Source organism: Thermobia domestica, chromosome 12, assembly GCF_964235325.1.
Source record: "Thermobia domestica chromosome 12, izTheDome1.hap1.1, whole genome shotgun sequence".
In the NCBI taxonomy this organism is placed as follows: Eukaryota; Metazoa; Arthropoda; class Insecta; order Zygentoma; family Lepismatidae; genus Thermobia; species Thermobia domestica.
In genome coordinates, this window is record NC_137465.1 from 7,354,842 (window position 1) to 7,378,772 (window position 23,931).

Below are 23,931 nucleotides of genomic sequence, written 5' to 3' on the forward strand. Positions count from 1 at the left end.
GATATGGTACAGCGGCCATAAATATAGATGATAGCAATCTGTAATTTACACCCACCGACATTGTGGGTTGATCATGCAAAGCGAACAGAGAAAAAGACCTAAGTGAAATGTCGAATCTCATGAAATTATCGTACTTCCGAGCACGAAACTACTATTCTATAATAATATAGGAATTATAATCCGCCCTTTTATTGATGGATAAGTATTTCACGTTAAGCTATTAGAAACAGCATGTTGTATAGAGAAGATCCCATAAAAATCTTAGAAATAGGGAAATGAATTCATAGCATTTCTGAGGAAAATCTTATTCCCTCTGACGCTCTCAAACAATTGAGGAGTTTGATGCAATAAAGGCGTAAGTCTGAAACATGCAGTTGGAGAAAAACGATGTTGAAAATTTAAGTACTGTTTTTTTTCTTACATAAAACAATGTAATATGCAACATTTTATTCCGATATTGAATTGAAGTGTTACCAGGAGGCTAAACAAGCATGGCGAAAGCCACAAATGCGTTTGATATAAAAATGGCCCACTCCGTTATATAACTTCCTCACTGAGATACTATCTCCGTGGAAATTTTACCTCGAGATGCCACCCCATCATGTGTATTCTGTTTGTTAGTGTTATTTAAAAATGAAATGAATTTTTTAAAGTACGTCCCTCGATTATGCCTGCTGGACTAAAGGAGACGGTGATGATGAGATATGAATAAAATGGTGGAATGAAGAAAATGGGAGGAAACGGGAGAATCGCTAGAAAACCAACGCACACGGTACTTGTCCACGGTACTTGCGCTCACTTCGCGCGAACTGGAATCGAACCAAGGACCCCATGCACCACAGGTGAACGCTCTACCACTGAGCCACCCTGGCCCAGCAGTGAAATTGAGTTATTAGGTGAAAGGATTTGGGATCGAACCACAAAACAGTATGTAGGTAGCTTAATTTCGTAGATGTACATGCAGATGGCAGGAGAAGCTTGTATGGTATGTGTCCTTGCATAGCATTGCATGGGAAGGTTCAATTTCATTTTTAACTTTCATCGAAAGGTAGAAAATGTGATATACTATTATGTTCTCCCGAGTCACTCATACATTTACAGATTCTAATTTTTATTACTATAATTTAAAAGTTACCGTTTTGAAATGGTAAGAAGAATGATGGACGAAATGCTACATTTCACCTCCCAAACTTTGTGACTCGACAGACATTTGTTCACTTTCCTTTGTAATACAATACTTGCTTTAGTAGAGAATGATAAATGTAATCTAAAAATTTGATCTTGCATTCCATCTGCACTTTGCCTTTTCTTATAAAAAAAGTTTAGTTCTATCATTTGTTCTTAGAATATAGGTGGTAGCAGTTAAAAATTACTTAGCGTTTTTCGGAGATAGAATAATAACAATTCAATAATACATAGACGTAGTGGCTTATAGTAGGAACCTCCAACAGAACATCAGAGCTCTCTCCTAACAAAAATATTTTAGTGTGCTCCTGCGTACAAGTTCTACTTATCAAACTTCATTTTCGTAAACAAACTTTGTTCTTAAATAAACTTTAGTTATTGAACAAATTTTATTTCTTAAATAAACTTTAGTTATTGAACAAACTTTATTTCTTAAATAAACTTTTAGTTATTGAACAAACTTTATTTCTTAAATAAACTTTAGTTATTGAACAAACTTTATTTCTTAAATAAACTTTTAGTTATTGAACAAACGTTGTTTCTAGAATAAACTTTGGTTATTGAACAAAATTTATTTCTTAAATAAACTTTTAGTTATTGAACAAACGTTGTTTCTAGAATAAACTTTGCTTATTGAACAAAATTTATTTCTTAAATAAACTTTTAGTTATTGAACAAACATTGTTTCTAGAATAAACTTTGCTTATTGAACAAAATTTATTTCTTTTTTTTTAAAAAAAACTTTGGTTATTGAACTAACTTTACATTTTATTAAACAAACTTTAATTATTGAAACAATCTTCATTTATTGAACAAATTTACTTTCTTGAACGAACTTCATTGATGAAGCCAACTTCATTTATAGAGAAAATTTCGTTTATTGAACAAACTTTATTTAATGAACATATTTCATTTATTGAACAAGCTTCCAAATACTCTTTATAGGTCTATTAGTGCCGAAATCACTAGAAATCAGACAAAAACAAGAACAGTGGGAGAAAAGAGGAAGGAAATCATCTTCGCTTATACTTAAAGAAACCGTTCTAGCAATTCCTAATAAAACTGAAGAAAGTCTCTAGAATAATCTCAGACTGAATGGCTGGCCGAAGGATCTCCGGATTGCAAAGCAAGAACGCAAACCACTGGACTATACTAGCTGAAATAATTGCAACAGCACAACCAACTCAAGTTATCAGTTAACAAATCCTTCTGAGGGTTTCAGAAAAAGGAAAATTAAACAATGCCATGCTGTAGTGTTGTTAATATTATTTTTTTTTTATGAAATACGAACACGCTTGTAACAAGTGTTAATTTTCGATTTTTGGTTACCCGTAAACTAATCTTATTTTTCGTTTCATGAGTAAAATACGAAAAATTTCCATGACAATCTGATCAAGTTTATTTTAGTCTCTATACATTACATAATGTAGATTCTACATCTCTGGATAGAAGGACTATCGGACATGTATGAAAAGATTTCACGTATAGAGAGGGCCAGATTAAGGGTGGCTTACGGGACTATAGACCCAGGCCTCCAGGTGAATAGAGTTCTCCAATCTGATCAAAATCTCAACTGGCTATCTAAAATGAATCATGAAGATATAATCATCATCATAAAATAAAATATGACCAAAATTATGAAACATATTCCATTAACTTTCCTAATGTATTTTCACAGAAATGTATTAGGTGAAGTCAGCAGATAGCACATATTTTGCCTGGCTCCGGGCTTCCAGATGGGTTAATCCAGCCCTGCGTATTGAGGTTTAGAAACGTGTAAGTCCATTTAAATCTTGTATTCAGTTTTTTCAGGATTAATGTATTTGCTTAAAAATAAGCCGGACTTTTAAAATTTTCTAAACATAAACTACTCCTTAGAGAGAAAACAGGCAATACCCGAATATAAACCACACCTTTATGTTCAAGACAGGGAGGGACATTACATTCTACTCCCAAATACAAGCTTCTATGATCTCTACATTTTTAAGAGAGAAAAAGAAAATTAGGTTGAAGGAAAAAAATAGTGATTTTATTTTCTTATGTATCATTTAGATAGATCTAGTATTTAGAAAACAAACAAGACTCTAGCATGACGTCAGCATTCCACAAGATGTCAGTATAAACAGGATACAATATGTTGAAATGTCATAAAATCAAATTCTTGTAGCTCGCGTATTTAACTCGCATCTTTTCGTTTCAAAGTTGACATTTGGATGAGAAAGAAGTACGCGAGCGGGAATCACTAAAGTATTTCTCAGATACATTTAGTATGTACTAGCTGAACTTACGCTCTCTACACAGTACATCATTCACATATGAGCATGAATCTCCTTGTCATTCCTCACAACTTATATACATGTCCCTTTGCAGACACAAGTGAAAGATGTCCTGATAAAAATCGGCAAGGGATAACATAAAGGGGAGATTTTAGGATTAATTTTTCAATATCTCGCACCGTTTGCAAGATTTGAGCCTACTTCCGGTTAGAGTTTGTAATTCACGCATGATCAATGTTTACTTTCTTCTTGCATGCAGTATGTAATAAGCAAATACATTACATACATAATTAATTATAATGTTAGGGATATATGGTGTTCATTGGGCAAAACACTCCAAACAATAAAGATTAATCTTAGCGTAGAGAAATGGTTATCCTTCGTTTTTCATTATCAATTGGCCATGAAATAAACGCCTGAGAGATATACAATCCCTGTATACAAGTATGTTGTGTTGGAATATATAACTCACAGGATATGATGATTTACTTTTTTATAATTTCAACACTTCCAGTGTATCCCTAAAAATGTAATAAAGAAACATCAGTCATATTTTTTAAGTATTCAATTAGAACTGGCAAATCTACAAGTTTGGAAAACGGTATGTTTCTAGCACTTGTGGTTTTCGAGATCTCATTGTTGAAAGAATTGAAGACAAACATATAAACTTAGCATTTTAATATGTAGATTAAATTTTCGTACCGTTACTATAAAGAAGAAATAACTTAGTCCTGAATTTTTCCGGTGGAGTTTCTGTGTACGGTAGTAAAACACAAAATGCCTCCAGCAATGAATAAAAAAAGTGATACTGATTGAAAAAGCAACAGTTGATTACGAGAATCCTTTATCGCTTCCGGCATTATCTTCTTCCTTCTTTCTCTTCGTTTAACATTCCTACGAAGGAGGGGCTTAACAGAAGAAAAAAGAGAGAAAAAAATAATGTAGGCATGCGCGCATTCCTTTCCTAGCAGACATGAATCATTCTCTATTGTCCAATGGCACAGCGTATCAGCAGGGGGTCGCAAGCCAACATGGCTGCTTGCCAAATTTCTGCCATGGTCCGTAGAGCAACAGTTTGTAGTGTGGTCGGGCGTGGTGCCAGCTTTCTGCCAATGTACCTGTCTTTAATTAAGGTAGGGAGGGGGAGGAAGTTCCATTCTACAAATGGAGAGATCTCCCAACAATGAACACGCGTTCCCTTAAGTAAGGGTGATCAATTCTTTGTTATCTCATTGAACCTGTTCAACACCACATAAGAGACTCTTCTGGTCAGAGACGAATGTTTTTTGTCAGTAAAACATACATTAAGTACCCCAAATGGTCATCACAAAGAAAAAGCTATCGTACTGAACTCATTCCAATTTTTTAGAAAGATAAATGTTTTTAAGCTGGTTCCAGGATCTGGAATCTTTAAGAATAAGATTCAAGGAAAGCATGCCCAAAGAATGAGATAGCTTTTTAAACAGAAGTCAGGTCATTTTTGAACAAGACTATACCTTAGTGATATGAGAAATATATTGAAAATAATATACAAACATATATCTCAGGTAGGGAATGCTTACATATGGTACAAATGGACTTTGGTACAAATTCGTAATACATGATTATGTTCGTTGGTTTATCCCGAACTTCTACTTTCTAATCATTTTGGAGAGCTCCTTCAGGTAGCGTACGCACCTTTCGCGTGGGAGACCCGGGTTCGATTCCCGGTGGAAGCTCACATGGTTCGGATTTCACATTAATCAGAAGGTCCACGTTTCACATAACCTCGCTGCTGAAAGAGATGTTAAACTCAAAATTAACTCAAGTAATCATTGTAGATGCTCTTTCGTCATTGGGAAAAACTTAAAAGGATTCAACTTTTAGGTTACTCTTAATCAACCACCATTGAGGAAGTTAAAATATTAATGGTTTTTATTTTCTGTATATTAAACAATATTGTTAATATTTAACGAAAAACAGTCTAAATCGATAGATATCATTGGGCGGAGCAAAAGTACATAGTCTATTACAAAATTATTATATGTAATTACTCATGCATAGGTTTTGAGAAAAAACGAATATTTTTTTTTGTTTAAATATACCCTGATCAACACTTTCACTAAGGCACAGACAAAAGAACAGCATATAGGATGGGTAAAGTGATATAGTTAAGAATTTTGAATAAAGCTTAAAGTTGAAATCTTATTTGAGTATAAATATTATTAAAAAAAAAATCCATACACCAATCAAGCTGCACGAAATGAGATGGTTGAGAGTACGCAGAAATTTTTTTCGGAGGGAGTCGAGAGCTTTTTTGGGGGGGGGATCGAAGCAAATTAAAAAAGAAATATTTCAGTTTGACGTCCCACGATTATGTCCTTTAGGCTAAGGGAGACGATGATTAAGGCAAGTGAATGATAATGGAAGAATTGCTGGAATGAGGACGTTGGAGGAAATGGGAATACCCCGAGATAACCCACAATTACGATGTTGTCCACCACAAACTCACTTGGCCGGAAATCGAAAACCGGAATTTGTAAAAATCAACCTTAAAATTAGACTAAATTTAAATTAGAAAAGTCGGGATTTCGGGAGGGATCTGAACCCCAGGACCCATCTCTTACGTATGTCCCTACTTAAGCGTAAATTCTCATGCGAAGTGTTCGAGAAAATCAAATTTTTGTGGCGCTTAGAAGTGTGTCATTCGTTGTCAAACTGACGTACTTGGTAGCTCTTATTTCGTTTGAACATGTTATTATGGACCCGTGTAGAGTAGTCGCTAACGCTCTCGCCTTTGGTGCTAACGGTCCCGTGTTCGATTCCCGGTGGGGACACTCGATCGGAAAAGTGTAACAGCTTTTTTCAGGCCAGCCATCCTGGGAGGTTTTCTCCTGGGTTTTCTTCATTCACACCTGGCAAATGTCGGGATTGTACCTAACATAATGATCCCAAGCCACTCCCTTCCTTTCTTCCTCTTCAATTCCCCAGGCAGTGTGATCGCCGATGGACATCATCCCTCATATGTGTGACGGACAAACATGGCCATAGAAGACGAAAGCCCAGAAATCTATTTCCTAATCGTACTTTGAATATAATATTCATTTACTTACTACATACAGAAAATATGTATTGTTAAGTAGCAGAAAGTATTCATTGTTATTTGATCTCTTCTAACAGTGACACGCACACTATCTGTAAACTTTAATTTCCATCCATTAGTAAACATAATGCAAATAGTTCCTTCTCCCAACTAAGCTGTAAGTCTAACGAATACAAACCGACAAATTATCTAACCTGTTTTGCACTTTATTTCAATACCTAAGTATAAATCAGCCCTGTCTTTTTAGTTACGCAACATAAACTTATTATTACACCATGCTAAACATATTCTTCTAATATCAAATTTCTTAGAACCTCTAATTCTCTAAGGGATTCCTTGTGGTTAGCGTGAGAGAGCCAGATTCAAATCTCGGTAGGAGTTCATATGTAGTTTCTATTGCACGTTAAGCTGTAGGTCTACATCTTATTTAGACTGAGTGCTGAAACTGTTGCTAAAATTCAAAATAACCAGCTACCGTACTACTAAATTTTTACTCGACATTATTAATATTTATTATTATCATCTTACACCACCTTAATGTTTGGGATTAGTGTTTTTACGTACCTCAAACATTTTCTGACTCGTTCACCAATGGACTACGGCAACTCCTGTTAGCCAATAGCCTTCTCTCATACTTGTTACTATCATTTTTCTGCTTAGCCTAAAAGGCACAATTAGACCTCCTTGGTCGTCTAGTAACTGGTGTGCATGCCTTTGGTATATGGGGTCCCAGGCTCGATTACCGGTGGAAGCATTAAAAATTTCAACGCATTATACTGGTTTGGATACTCTTTAAGCTCCTTATCTCATATAGCCACGGTGTTGAAAAGGGGCGCTGAAATTCAACAAACAATAAAGGACATGAATAGGGGCGCACCCACGAGGGGTCCACTGGGTCAGGACCTCCCCCAAAACTTCCTAATTCAACATACATTTGTATACTTTCTGAATAAAACTATACTTGTATAACAGAGAAATGATTGATGTAGCATGAAAATTTAATCTTACACTTCATCTGTACTTTTTCTCTTATAAAAACAGTCTAGTTCTATCACTTTGTTCTGAAAATATGGGTGGAAATATTTTTCAATTATTTATTGTTTTTTCGGGTGCAGAATAGTACCCATTCAATATTACATAGACCAGTGGTTCTCAACTGATGTGTCGCGACACACTGGTGTGTCACGCAGTCCCCTAAAGTGTGTCTCGAAATTTTTGAATTTAAAAATTCTGAAGAATTTAATAATAATTAGTTAAAATCGTGGCAGACTGTACCAGTCAACACCTCCAGCGGTAGCAATAATGCTCAGTGCTATATAGCGTCATTATAAAAACTAATTGGTTTCACTATTATTATTATTATTATTATTATTATTATTGTTATTATTATTATTATTATTATTATTATTATTATTATTATTATTATTATTGATTTTATTTATAATAAAAATATCAAACAATTGCGTGGAGATGCCCTGAAGGTTCAGTAACGTGTGTCGTCAGTCAGAAAAGGTTGGAAACCAGTGAATAGACTTAGTTTTTTTTTATTATATTGACCACCAAAGCTTCGATCTCTCCCAACGATAATTTCTGGATGCTCGCCTGTGCATGACTAACATAGCTAGGTGGTTACAGGACACTACGGTACTAGATATCAGGATAGAATGGCCAGTTCCATTTATAAAAGAACGAAAATGCTAAATGGGAAACAGATAAAATATGTTGAGGATTGACACGTGCATAAGAGTTACCTAATTATAACTTCATTTTACATGTAAGTCACTTGCACGCATTAATTAATATTCCTCCGATAGATGGTGCTCTGACTTCTTGTAATATCAAGGAACCAGACTCCCTATTAAAAGCAAAGGCCTAACTAGGGTAAAATTAAATTAAACCTTACATTTGCTTTGATTTCTAATCAATGAGCAAACAGGGGATGAGTCAACAAAGCAGAGAGAGATGGAGAGAAAGTGAGAGAAAGCGGAAATACGAGAGAAAGTGAGGGAGAAAGGGAAATCCGTATTTGCAGCACAAACAGACATAGAGCTAGGAGTCCAGAGTGCCTTTCGGGGTCACAACGTTAACATTTAAATCAGGTCAAATACTTACTGTGGGCATTGAGTCAACAGAACATCTCTGCTTTCTCCTCTCCGGTATACACTCACTCTTTTGCTTATTTCGTTACCACAAAGAAAAAGAAAATACTCTCCCTGGAATACGTAGCTGTAAATATAAAAGTGGGGGCTCGCAATCAGGCCATCACAAAACGACAAAAGAGAAAGGGAAAGTGCGACAGGAAAATGATATTAGTATTAATCACACGACACTCGAGAGACACATTAAACAAACTCGGGATACTTCCAAACTTCTTCTTTCCCTCCCCCCCAAAAAAGTGTAAATCGTTTGCACGATTTACACGAGAAATTATAGTTTTATGTTGCCGTTATCCTGTTGAAACTATTATCCATAGAGAAATGTTGAGAAGATTATACCAAACTTTATAAATAGAGTTTGATATTTACATCTTTTGTGCTTTCTACACTGAGAAAAAAATGTAGGTGACGTACTTAAAAAGATAGGTTACATGAGTAATTCCTGTAGTTTTTGGACTTAACGTAAAACAGACGTATAACTGAAAACGCATGTTTTATAAAGGCTTTCTGTATAAGCGTTCCATCTATACGTACTTTCCGTATGAAACAATATAGGCAGTCAGGATATCATACAAATGGACGTATATAAAATATATAGCTGACGAAGGTAACATAAGTATATGCATATGATATACGGGAAACTGTTAGATGTCAGACATCCTGCAACGGCATGATGTAAAATCTAAAGGCAGTGCCTATGTAGCATACGGAAAACGCATGCTCCGTACTGATTTCTATAGTAAGCAAGAGGATACCGTATATTTGTACAATATACCACTGTCCGGAGAACGGATTATTCTCTGTGTATTCTAGATTTTCGTCTCCAATTTATACGAGAATACTCTAAAAATTCAATGACTTTTTCTTTGAAGATTAATGTTCTATGGTATGCTTCAAGGGAAACGTTGCTAATGATATGAACGAAATGGTGGAATAAAGAAAGATGGAGGAAAAATAGAAATCCGACACAAGCACTGACGATTGGCCCTACGTAGCGTAGTCGCTAACCCTCTCGCCTTCGTTGCGAGCAATCCCAGGTTCGATTCCCGGTGGGTACATTCGGTCGAGAAAATCTAAACGTTTTTCAGGTAGCCATCCTGAGTGAGGTTTTCCTAAGTTTTTCTCATTAACACCAGGCAAAGGCAAATGTTAGGGATAACCATTTTTCTCGGGGATAGCACCTAACATACAAGTCCCCAGGCTGCTTTCTTCCTTCCCTTTCCTCGGATAGTGTGATCGCCGAGGGACGTCATTTCTCATCCGTGACGCGATAACATGGCCATAGATTACAACAGCCCAGAAATCTAATTACTAATCCTAATCCTATTACTTGCCTGGGCTAGCTAGTAGGTTAACTTGAAACAATATCAACAAATCGAGCCGAGTCTGATCCAGGCCGAACTCTAGCATCAAATAAAGAGATCCCTATTCCTTTTACAATGTGCTACTAAGCCGACCTAATTTATCTGTATTTACAGAGAAATAAAGTATCACACACCAGGTTCGCACCCACAGGGGTACGGACCCCCTAAAATTCCTAACTTAACATACATTTGTACACTTTCTCAATAAAACTACAGTTGTGCCCACCCCCCCTCATGTCCATGACGCACCCCCCTCAATTGCCTATCCGTAGGTGTTCTTCCTTGAAAAAAAAATCTTTCCGATTAATTTTTACACCCTCTTAAACATATTTATATATATTTTTAACACCCCCCAAATATTTCAGTGACGCAGTTTGCGTCATAGCCCCCCTTGTGGGCACCCCTGAAAACTATACTTGTTTAACAGGGAAATGATTGATGTAGGATGAAAATTTCATCTTACACTTCATCTGTACTTTTTCTCTTATAAAAACAATCTAGTTCTATCACTTTATTCTGAAAATATGGGTGAAAAGTATTTTAAAATTAGTTACCGTCTTTTCGGATGCAGAGTGATACCCGTTCAATACTACTTAAACGTAGTGGCTTGTAGTATTGGAATTCCTCCCTTCAAATATTGGATCCCTCCCAACAAAAATTTCTGAGTACGCGCCTGCCACACACACACACACACACACACACACACATACGTATTTAGGGGGGAGACTTCCAGGCTTAAGCCCCCCGAAATCTTACTTACTATAGTAAAGTATATGAAATATCTTGCAGAATTTTGACATTTTCAGGCAAAGCCCCCCCCCGAAAGTTAACAAAGCCCCTCCGAAACAAAATCGTTAATACGCCACTGATTAAAACTATAATAATCTCCCGTATACTTACGCCGGGAACTAGTCTAAAGAATGAGAGGTTCTAATTAAGTACCATTTTAAGTAAAGTGTACAGTGGGCAAAGTCTCGGAGGAACAAACTGATCATATACAAAAAATACAAAAGAATAAAAAAAAAGTCCTATGTTTGATATTAATCAAACAAATTGACAATTATATTCACTCTTAAGACAAAGTGGAAGAAAACTAAAATATCTGGCATCTCTGAAGATTTCTTTTTCTTTTTCTGTAGCGGAGTCTCAGAAATCCAATTAGGGCCTTTCATTTTGCAAATTGCTTAAGTTTTCTAATCTTCAACTAATATAACAAGAAGTTAACGAAAACAACCATTTAATAACTGGTTTTAATAAGTTCTTTTAATAGTTTAAAATCAAAGTTAGATGTCAGGAGGTAGTATGAGTTTATCATACAATGTTTCTCTAGCTTTCAGCAATAGCTGGGATTGACTTGAATTCTGTACAACTGTAATGATTAATTTTTCTGTACATTAGTAAGTAAATGTAAAAGTCATCAGTAGTATTCAAATGAACTATATAAAGATTTTAAACCAATCTCAATAATATCTACGAAGGAGTGCTTTTAAATAATTTGAAGACCACATAGCATCTCAAACGCTAGAAATTTCGTTGTCCTGCTTTCAAATAGATGATATTTCAATTATCTGCTAGTGTTTTATGTCTATTTTTATCTGATTGTATTAATATTAACATTTTTAAAAGGAAACAATATCATACCAAGAAAGAAAGATATAATATCTAACTAATTGTATGGCTTATGGAACGCGGAGGTGCAATGTTCTCCATTCACTTCAATCTTTAGCCAAATGGATCCAGTTTCTACCTTGTATTCCTATTTATGCAAGAACCATCTTAATATTGTCCTCCCATCTGCAACTAGGTGTTCCTAATGGCCGTTTTCCGATTGGTCTTCCAGTTAAGACTTTGAAAGCGTTCCTACTTTCTTCCATCCTGGCTACATGACCTGCAAACCTGAACCTCCTAGACTTGATGACTCTAACAATGTTTGATAAACCGTATAAATTATGTAGTTCTATGAGTTTCCGCAGTTCCCCATTTCCGCTTCTCTTGGGTCCAAATATTTGTCTCGGAATTATATTCTCAAACACTTTTAGTCTACGTTCTTCCCTCAGAACAGAATATTTCTCAGCCGTACAGAACAACAGACATGATTATTGTTTTATATATTTTAAGCTTCAAATTACTCGACAGAATTCGCGACGACAACAGACTTTGAACGCAATAACAAGACGAATCCTCTGGTTTCAGTCGACATTTAATTTCTTCTTGGATATGGTTTCGGTCTGTTATAAGATCACACAATATAAATGAAATACGAGAACAAGAGGGATGTCAATACGATTAATATAATGACATCCTCACTGTCCTAATATATTGATATCCTCGTACATAATATAGAAAGAACTCACTGTCCAAGAGACAACGTAATTAAGATTAGAGGCATTGTGGCTCAAATGAACTGACCTTTCGCAAAAGGGATATCTGGTTCAATTCCACACCGAGAAAAAAATTGTAGGTGGCGTACTTAAAAAGATATGTTACATGCGTAATTCCTGTAGTTTTTGGACAACGTGCAGCAGACGTATAACTGAAAACGCATGTTTTATAATACTTTCTGTATAAGTTTTCCATCTATACGTACTTTCCGTATGAAACAATACAGGCGGTCAGGATCTCACATACAAATGGACGTATATAACATATAGCTGACGAAGGTAACATAAGTATACGCATGTGATATACGGAAAACTGTTAGATGTCACACATCCTGCATCGGCATGATGTACATCTAAGGGCAGTGCCTATGTAGCATAGGGATAACGTATGCTACGTACTGATTTCTATAGTAAGCAAGAGGATGCCGTATATTTGTACAATATACTGCTGTCCGGAGAACGGATTTTTCTCTGTGCAGGCTATGTGGACTTGTGGTGGTCAACATCGTGCTTGTAGGTTTTCTCAGGATTCTTCCGTTTCCTCCTAATTTTTCATTCCACTAGTTCTTCCACAGCTACTGACTTCTATTAAATATTCGGCTCTTTTATCCTATAAAGGGGACAGCGTGGGACTTAAAACTTCAAATTTCACGTTAGTCTCATTTCAGAACTCTTCCAATAGAATCTGAGATATATTCGAGACGAGACATATTTCTTCCAGTAGACAGATTGAGACAAGACATTCATGACAACTTTTCGAGACGAAACATCTTCTACTGTTGTTTCATAGGAAATCCGAGGCTAACAGACTATGAGATCCGCAAAATAAATTATTCACCAACTGATCTTCATAAAGTCTTTCAAATACCTAAATCTCACTGACTACAGAAAAGGTGATACTTTCTCTAACTAGTCAAATGGGTTTGGAAGTAAAATCTCTGTACAAAGAAGTAAATGAAATCTCCAAATACGTAACAAACTCCTGTAGAAAGACAAAAGAATTCGTGTAAATTTTTTGGAAGTCCTTTTAAAATTTTAACAATCGTACTTATTCGCTCCGAAGTCCCATCTAGCTGAAGTGTCTTCACCTTTTAACGTATTGAAATATGAAACAAGTCAGTAGATGTCATTGCGTTTGATTCAATGCAGCATAAGGGGGGGGGCACGGTGGTTCTCTGATAGACAGCTTATCTCTGGTGCGTGGGGTCCCTGTTCGACCCCTAGCGAAGTTTATAGTGAACAACATCGTGTCTGTGGGGTTTTTCGCAGTACTCCCGTTTTCTCTAAATTTCTCATTCTACCAATTCTAGAATCATCATTTGCGTTAATCATCGTCTCCCTTATTCGAAAAGGCATATCTAATAGTGGGACGTTAAGCTAAAAAATTTAATTTCATTTCCATCATGGTTTCCGTGCTGAAAAATGACGCTAAAATTACAAAGTAAATTAATCAAGCAATTCGTACCAGAAAGTTTACCACTTGGTCTATTAAGTTAAAAATAATATTAATCATTCATCTGCTCCCGTTCCAGTGCTTACACGATTTATAGAGCAACATCGAAACTAAAGTGATTTCTACATTATTAACATTTTAACGAAAGAAATTTAATGTCCGAAGACGAGATCGGTATATCTTATTAAGCTGAGCTAAATGATATGGGTTGGTGGGAAACCGCATGCGTAATTTTTGAGAAAATCCAAGTTGTTTGAAAATCTCAAAAAAAAAAAAGTGCTATACGAAAATAAGGTGAAACGGATAACCAGATCAAATTCTGTTATACCATAGCAGGATAATGGATAATGATGAGATAAGGCCAAAATTATAATTAATTTTTAAATTTTAATTTCAATTGAACAAAAATAGTGGCCAAAATTGAGATATATATGAGTTCATAGATGTGATGCTTCAGGGTAAATTCTCGTGTCGAATTTCCGAGAAAACGATAAAGGCTAATTTCTATGGCATAAAAGGTAAGGTGTTCCTTGGCAATAATACAACATGTCTATAAATTAATGGTGCGGTTTTAAAAATTAATAAGAAATCTATTTATTATCTTATATGGGCAAACTTTACAGCATAAACAGTATCAACTGTCCAAGTTTCTGATACATCAATCATAATCCTTCAATATGTGCAGCCTTGGTCACACGACACACATCTACACGGTAATGAAATTCTTCCCATACTCGAGATAGCTCGTCCGCCGTGATGGTCTACAATGCATGCGTTATCCGACCACAAACTTGCTAAAGGGACACGGGCATTGGTGGTGCACAAACTGTCTTTAACAAACCCCCAAAGAAAGAAATCGCATGGTGTTAAATCCAGCGAACGGGGTGAGCAGAGTCTACAAAAGTATCTTCCTTCATTTTCAACTGCATCTCTTCACAAAAGGCATGGTTTTTCACTTCGTCTGTTAGTGTAAGGGCCTGCACTAATAAAACTTTGTACGGTTTAAAAGATAGTCATTTACGCAACACCTTCCACACCGTATTCTTTGCCATAGCCAATTCCCTGCTTGCTTTATTAAGTGACTTACGAGAACTTCTCTGAAACGCCTCGCACACTTTTTCAACGTTTGCATCAGACACACGAGGTCGACCAGAACTCTTGCGTTTACACAAACATCGAGTTTCCACGAACTGTCGATACCACCTATTTATGTTATTCTTGTGTGGTGAGTCTTTCCTACACTGTGCATGAAACTCACATTGTGCTATAACCACAGATCTGGACACCTCAAAGCGGAGCACACAGAAAGCCTTTAGCTGTTGCAACGTCATCGCTGCGGCTTCGCAGTAAGCATGCCAAACTAACCAGCATGAGAAGTAAAATCAGGCAGCGCACGAGAAACTTGAACATTTGTCATTGCTTACGGTGTAGATTTTATCCGTGTAAGGTAATATATAGATTTATTATTAATTTTTGAAATAGCATCATCTATTTATAAACCACGCTTTTGCAATTTTAGTTCTGTTAGAAAATAGTGTTAATTTACTTATGTACCATGTACGTAAAAATACGCTGTTAATTAACAGATTGTAATGAATATTTTGCAATTTTCCTAATGATGACACACACTAACCTACTAATTACCTCACACTACTTATAATTATAAACAATACTGTAGAACTTACTACATTGGAAACTTGTTAATTTCGAAAGAAACCTCTGATGTTAAATGTCCTAGTCACGATCACAGACCAATCACGTGAATTCGTAGTGGAATAGCCAGTTCCACTCTGCTCCTTCAACTTTTTTAGGATTCCCCTGTATTTATTTCCCTACTGTCTATCTACAGATAAGCTATGCGGGAGAATTGCCTATTACTTTGTCTTGGTGTGACCACAACCATGGCGCTGGTGATAAATGAAGAATGCAACCTCCACGCTGATGGAGAGGGGGAGAGGAGAGTAGTTTCCGCAATGACACATACTCATCATGCAACCAGCACAACAGTTCTCGCCTCGCGTTCTCTTTCTCTTAGCTACCGCAAAAGATTTTTTTCCCCTTTTTTTGTGGTTTTGCGAAATATCCAAAGTGCAAATTCCTGTTTCGTCTAATGAATACTGATGCTCGCATTAAAATTAAAACTCTTTATTTGCTTTGTTTTTTTTCTTCGCTTTTTCCGCTCTTACAATGAGCTTAATATCTCACCACAGTTTATGATCATTTCTGCTACCGCGCTTAATAATTTAGCTGTATAATGCAGCTAAATATTTCCTCAATATTTCCTGAATTTGAAATATATATATATAAAAGCAATGTATGTTGTGTGATGAATATAACAGAAAGAGCCGTTTAGTTACTAATTTCCCAATTTGTGAAAATTGTTTGTCATTTCGTACATGTGGGCAGCAGAGCCTTGCACGGGCCGGGCGCGCCCATTTGGCCCGGCGGATTACCCAGCCCGGCCCTGCCCGTTTCAAGTATATATCAAACTGGACCGGACCCTGACTGGGCCCTAACCGGGCCGAATCGGGCACATTCCAGGTCGGACACAAATGCTATAGGACCGAACCGGGCACGTGCATTTCCGGGCCGAGCCCATCCCCAAACTCCGTAAATCTTGCAATGATTACGGTTGAGATTAAATTCTTGGACACAAAGAGCAACCAAGGGAAATAAGTTTACGGGATTTTTTTTTTTCGTTCCTGAGTTGATATTTTTGTGGGATATGTCTTCTTTAACATCAAATGTGTCATATTCGCTGCGAAGGCTGGGCGAACTGAAATATAGCATATACTTTCAAATTGCGAGTTTAATTTTAAACATTTAATAATTTTATGAGTATTTTAAGGCGAAGGAAGGAAATATCTATTTCGAATTGCAAGTATGAACGAAAATTCGGCAACTATGAGCAGTCTGACGGCAAATGTGAGCATTTTGACGGCTAGCGTGACATTCTGACGGCAACTGTGAGCATTTTGACGGCAACTATGAACCATTATCTCGGCAATTATGGAGCATGGAATTTTCAATTAAGTTTTTGTTTACATTTTGACCCGCCGCCATTTTGCACAGGTTTGTCATACAGAGTCATACTTGCTCCATTTTCTTTCATTTTGCAACAGCTTTCACTGGGACGTACGTCGCCACAGAAAATCGCCACAGTGTTTCATCTAGTATTACGATTGAAACTACCGTCTTGTCACGGTGTTACAAACGGAAAGCATATTATCCTAGTTTTCTCTTTAAATCTGGACTTCGTTTTGCTCAGTGTTGAACTTCACACGCTCTCTTCTCTGTTCGCCAGTAGCAAAATCAATCCGGTTCCTTTTTTAAGCCACACTTTGCACTTTAAACAAAAGCTTAACTCATCTTGCTAACAGGGTGTTACTGTATTTAAATGCCAGGAGGGTAGGGATTCAAATGATGAATTGAGAAGTTAATATGGTAAATATTTTTAGTTTTCATAAAATCTTGAATGAAACCTCGGAGAATCACCCTTTGAGAACGCCACTGCGAATAATACAGAATATGTTCCCGTCTCCAATTATCCCTCTTCTCTCAGTACCCAGTTGAGTAGTATCTACTAGAGACCTGCACGTGCAGAATTTTTCGGCCCAAGCCCAATCCAGCCCGAATGTACGTAGGCCCGGCCCAGTCCGGGCCCGAAAATTTTGGAGATTTTCGGCCCGAGCCCGGCCCGGCCCGATAAGTTTTTAAAATTCTTGGCCCAAGCCCGGCCCGATAAATTTTCAAAGTTTCATTTTGTAACATTTTTCACGGGGCACACTTATTCAACGTTTGCTTTATTCTAATTATCGTTTAACGAATGTCAATAATTATTAAAGAATTGCAACTAATCGGCCCCAGCCCGGCCCAAAGAAATAATAGAGTCGGCCTGCCCAAGTTCGGCCCGCGGGCCGGGCCGGGCTTCGGCCCTCGGGCCAGGCCCGGCCGTGCTGGTCTCTAGTATCTACCTATATAAATAAAAATGAAAGTGAAATAACTGTTGAATCACCCAAGCCATCTTGATCAAATTTTCAACATAGATGAGGTTCGGCCTTGGGATTGTTTTTATCATTTCACTTTAACCATAGAGCTCCTTCGTGGCTAAGCGGTTAGCGTACGCGCCTTTGGCGTGGGAGACCCGGGTTTGATTCCCGGCGGGAGCTCATGTGGTTCGGATTCCACGTTAATCAGTAGGTCGACGTCTCATATAGCTTCGCTGCTGAACGGGACATTAAACACATAATCAAGTCAATCAACTCAACTTCACTTTAACCGTGTAGCTTACAAGAGAAGAGAGGGAGATTACATATCGAAGTAGAAGATGGTTTATACACTAATCGAAAGCACTAATGACGCCTATTACGAAACTGTAATAAAAATTTTCCGAATGCATATACTGTGCGAGTTATATGAATATACAGAGTGTTCAGAAAGTCCGTTTCTACCCCTAGTTTTCGGGGTCGCTGATATGAACAATGACATCTCCGGTCGTTCAAATTCAAATAAATTAGTATATATATATTTAATGTTTTATTTATATATATTATTTGTTATTTTCTGATTTTTCATTATGTTGTCTTTGTTTCTATTGATTTAAGAGAGCTTTAGTAATAGTAAAAAGTGACTGACTAATGAAACACATTACTCATTTCTTTTATTTTAACGCAGCGATGCGGGTAATTGACACTAGTTCATAATAATAATAATAATAATAATAATAATAATAATAATAATAATAATAATAATAATAATAATAATAATAATAATAATAATAATAAGTAGTAGTAGTAGTAGTAAGAAAATGTACATATCCTTGTATTATAGGCAAACAACAGTTCTATGCTGCTTTGCAGGTTGCATAGAAGGTAGGGAATATTATTAGATATGGAAAGACACCGTTAAAATCACCACTACCCGTGAAAATGTTAACGGATTGACTCCATTAAGAAAATAGATAGAGATAATGGCTCTGGCTGTCTATTGCAAGAGTTATCGTGTGGAGTAACGGACGAACAATCTTACAAGGTTCACTATTAGGATCCTAATAAGAGCATTTCATTAAAATTGCTACCGTCCGTCTTGACGTAAGCAAACAGCAAAACTAATGAGGAAAGAGCAAAGTTATACAATTTTCAAATATTAACAAGAAAAAATATTATATAAGCCATATATTGAGAATGAAACATATGGTGTACTAGGTAAATGGTACTTTTGAGACTTTCTCTCATTCTTCCTTTCTCCTTTTTTCTAGAAGGTGGTGTGAAGAAGGGAAAGCGATAGACCGAGAGAGAGAGAGAGAGACAGAGAGAGAGAAAGAAAGAAAGAAAGAAAAAACTAAAAGAAAATTACAAAACCATTAGAAAAGGGGAGAAAAAGTTAGCGTGCTGGGCTCTTGTATGAGCATCGCCTACCTTGTCGGTAATTCGAAACTTTCTAATCTTGTTCCCAGACTCACTGGTCCCTAGCATTTTCACTCACACATGCTCCCCCCACCCAACTTCTCCTCACTTCCCGAAGGGTTTTTCTCTACCCGTGTGTATGTGTGTGTGTGTGTGTGTGTGTTGGTGTATGTGGAACCCCGGACGCTGGGATCAATATCTCTGTGTGTGAGACACTAGCCTGCACGGGTTCTCTTCTGTCAAAACTCACCTCTTCCACAGGAGGCTGTTCCAACAGAGTTCAACAGAGCATACAAACGGTTGCATAATCCAAAACGAAACACCGTGCACGAGCAGATATACAAAATTAATATGCGTTAAAACAATACACAGATTTTTCAACCATATTAAAATGTTTCAAACGTATTATTATTATTTTAGAGAATTATGTAAATATGCATGTTGAGTTACTTCAAGCTATTAAACTTTTAACATTCAAGAGGAATTATAAACCATAACTAACGAAAGTCCTAGTTTTACTCCCATGATTTTATTTTTTGGACTCAAGAAGACAGATGATTAAAAAGATAATAAAAGTATTGGTGGAATGAGAATGTGGAACGAAATGAGATAATCCCGAAAAACTCACGGCCAGTATTTCGTCCACCACAAGCTCTCTTGGCTTGGGCTTGAACCAAGGATCACTAGCACCAGAGTGGATATCTCTTCCATTGAACCACCGAGCCTGTTGTATAGACATGACTGACACACTTCTTTCGTATCAGTCCCCTGGTCCTGGGTTCACTTACCAATAAGCACAGCATTTTTTTTTAACTTCACAGCGTGAAGATATTGTGAAACGACTTGAATAGATTTGATTGGATTTTGATTCAGCGTTCCTTTCGTGGTTATATGAGACGACGACCTCTGAACCACATAAGCTCCCGCCAGGAATCGATTCCCGGTTTCCCATGCCACGAGTTGAATAGAGACCAAAGCTAAATCAACATATTATAAACAACTTTTTCTTTTTCTTTTTTTTTTTTTTTAGTATTTCATAAACATTTCTTGTTATTGCCACACTGTCATTAACGGATCCACCAACGCAAAACATATCTTTAAATATTACATCCAACAGATAAACAATTTTGCCTCTGAGCAAAACGATGCATGCAGTTTTGTCTGAGCTTAATAAATGTTACAGTTTTCTTTTTCTGCGGATAAGTATAGCAAACATATTGAAATTTTCTAAGCAAAGAAATAATATATGCACATTTGTCTGTAAGTAAAAGCTTCGTCTGATCTTAACGGAGCACAGTCAATTCTCAGTAGTCTCTGAGCATAGTAAAATTTATTACTTTTTTCCTGAGAAAAGTAATAAATGCACATGTGTCTCTGAACAAAGATTTTCTCTCAGTATGGCTAAAAGTACATTTTTTAAAGGGACATTATACTGAATCTTTGTTTCTAAGCATTATCGAATACCTTTTTCTCTGATTGAAGTAATATATACACTTTTATATTTGAGCAAAGTAATTCATATACTTTTCGGTTACCTTAAAAAAGATATACTCTCTTTTCAGTAAAGTTAAAGGATATATCTCTGAGTACTCTAAACCTAGTCCATAGCATTTTTTTTTTGTCCCTGAGCAAAGTAATAAAAATACTTTTGTCTCTGTGCAAGTAGACTCAATTTATATTTTCTCTGAGTATGGTGAAACTTATACTTTATTCTGATTGAAGTTAGAGTGAATCTTTGTTTTTTAAACAATATGCAAATATTGTTATAAAAAATAAATTGTAATTGAAAACACAAAAATATTTTAGACTTAATGAACAAGAATTTTAGGAATGATCAAAAATAATATATTCAAAGATTGCAATCTTGTCCAATAATTACTTTTTGGGTCAGGGGTCACAAAATTTTTGAACAGCCATAAATCGAGTGTTTGTATTTTTTTAACGGAATTAGCACATCATAGTCAACTAAATGATAGTTTAGATTAGGCTACATTAGGCCAATATGTAGTTCTCCATGCATTTTTGGATCAGGAGCCCCAACATTTTTGAACGGCTCCTAAATCGAGTTTTCGTCTTTTTTTTCTTTCTTTTTTCTTTTTTCTTTTCTTTTCTTTTCTTTTTTTTTTTTTTACAGAATAAGCATATCATACTGAGTTAAGTGATAATTTGGGTACTATATGCAGTTCTCCAGATATAAGGCCTATAATTTTTTTGCCTGAAATATATTGGATCTTTTGATCCAAAAATGCACAGTGATGTTTGATGGTTGTAGAAACAGATTTGCTAACCACACATCACGTCACAAATAAGTCAGACACAACACCGGTATTTCGTAAATAATAACGGAGTGGAGTTCTTATTATTTCATTAATACTTAATTTTCTTTTAAATTGTACTCTCTTGTGTCAAGAGAAATTAAGATCATTCTTAACTAAAGTCGTAAGTTTTCTCTTTAACTCGTCATAAGATTAATCATGAAAACGCCTATTACGTTTGAGAATTAAAGTAACTAACTATCTTTATGGGCTATGAAACTTATACGTTCAATGTCGCATTCACAAAAGGCATTCCATTGGCTTTTGTTATTAACCAACTGGATCCAGTTTCTACTTTGTATTTCTACTTCTACGGTGCATACCTGAGCCTAGGTTTTCGTAATGGTATTTTGTAATTTGGTTTATAGTTAAAATTTGAATGTGTCTCATGGAGATTATGAAGGATGAGACATACACACACGAGTCCAGACCATGAGTAAAGACTCACACGAGACCTGAATCTGGAACACTTTCTGCACGTATGATTCTTCTTATTCACAACAAGCTCTTCCTCACTATACTATGGCAAAAGAGCTGGTCTACGAGACTTAGACATAGGATTAAAGGTAATAAACTACTCAAAGACAAGTGAAGAGAATTAAGACGATTCCGTATCCTTACAGTATAGGCAACCATCATTTTCTTTGCTACTTTGCAGGTTGCATAGAAGCTAGTCATTGTTATACGGGATACAGATAGCGTCACCGTTACCCATAAACATGCAAACGTATTGAATTCATTAATACACTCATCGTGTCAAGAGTTACCGTGAGTAGTAACGGACGAATGGATGTACTAAGAGAACAATCCTTTAAGGCCTTATGCGCAATCCTAATAAATCAAGTAATGCAAAAAATTATAGCATATACTTCTGTACTGTGCGTGTATTCAATCTTTGTAAATGAAATGTCACACATGTTACTACGATTAGTACAAAAGCATTCTTAAAGCTCATTACTTACTGTATAGTCAAATATTTATATAACCTAATCATAGTTAGTGGTGTCCTTTAAAGGTCTTCCGTAACCTCACCCTTATGTTTTTGAATTTTAATGAATAACTGTGTATAAAAGACAACAAAGTACCTAGAAAAATAGAAAATAAGCCATAGAGTATCTACAAAATGCTGTTAGATAAACAAAGATCTTTAATATTCTGATACCTTACAATTATGGCGTTATAAATAGCGCACCCAGATTTATCACCTATAACGAAAGGTCTCGGCGTTTTCCAGATTGGATCAGGTTCGCTTTCTAGTGGTTTAAGTGTTCCTCATTATCGTTAAGGTTTTCTCTAAAATCCAAAATAGTGAAGTGAAATCGTTAAGTCTCACGCTTATGCTGACTACGCTAAAGATGACGGCGATGATGAGAAATAAATGAATTGGTGGAATGAAGAAAGTGGGAGGAAACGGGAGAATCCTTAAAAAACCACGCACACAGTGTTTGTCCAACACAAAGTTCACTTGGCGCAAGCTGAGATCGAACCAAGGACGCCATGCTCCAGAAGTGCACGCTCTATCACTGAGATATCGCAGCCGCCCAAAATAGTGGATATTTGTGTATCAAAGACGTTTCTATATACTTATTAAGGTCTATGAATTAAGAAGTGGTAGTGTCAAGTGTACAACACGTGAAGAAGTTTGGTTTACATGCTATGATCTTTCCTTAATTATCATTGAAACTGAAAGTGGTAGTAAATTCCTTCCACTTCGCTTTAGAAGAAGATTAGAGAGGAGATGAACAATATTCTCAAGACGCTTGACTGATTGCAGGAATCCACTTCTCGTTACCAATTATCATTTCTGCTCTATGGTGATCAAGGTGCTCCCACGTAGCCTACGTGCCTTTAGTTTGGAGATTCGTGTTTGACTCCCGGTGGAAGCTAATGTGGCTCGGATTTCACATTAATCGACAGGGCCACATTTCATATATCCTCGATGCTCAAGAGCTCCTTCCTGGCTAAGCGGATAGCGTACGCGACTTTCCTGTGGGACATCCGGGTTCGATTCCCGGCGGGAGATCCTGTGGTTCGGATCAAACGATAAACTGTAGGTCCACGCTTCATATAAACTCGCTGTTGAAAGAGACGCTAAACTCAAAATTAAATCTAATCTGTGGTGATGAACGTAAAACCCGGAAATGATCGACTTACAGTACTTGCAGTTTCAATACCACTTTCACGAATAAACTCAATCAAAATTTTTGACCCTCTAAAATTCCAGCCCAAAATTGAATATGATACATTAAATTTGTTCCTGAGATTCTTGGTGTTCTGGACGAACGAATAGACTAAATACGGAACTCTTTAAAAT

At 36.4% G+C, this 23,931-nt stretch overlaps 1 protein-coding gene across 5 annotated transcripts in view; it reads right to left on the reverse strand.

The window, feature by feature from the left end:
• Positions 1-23,931, reverse strand: part of unc-13 (protein unc13 homolog) — a 529,021-nt gene that overhangs the window by 411,579 nt on the left and 93,511 nt on the right. The window lies entirely within an intron of this gene.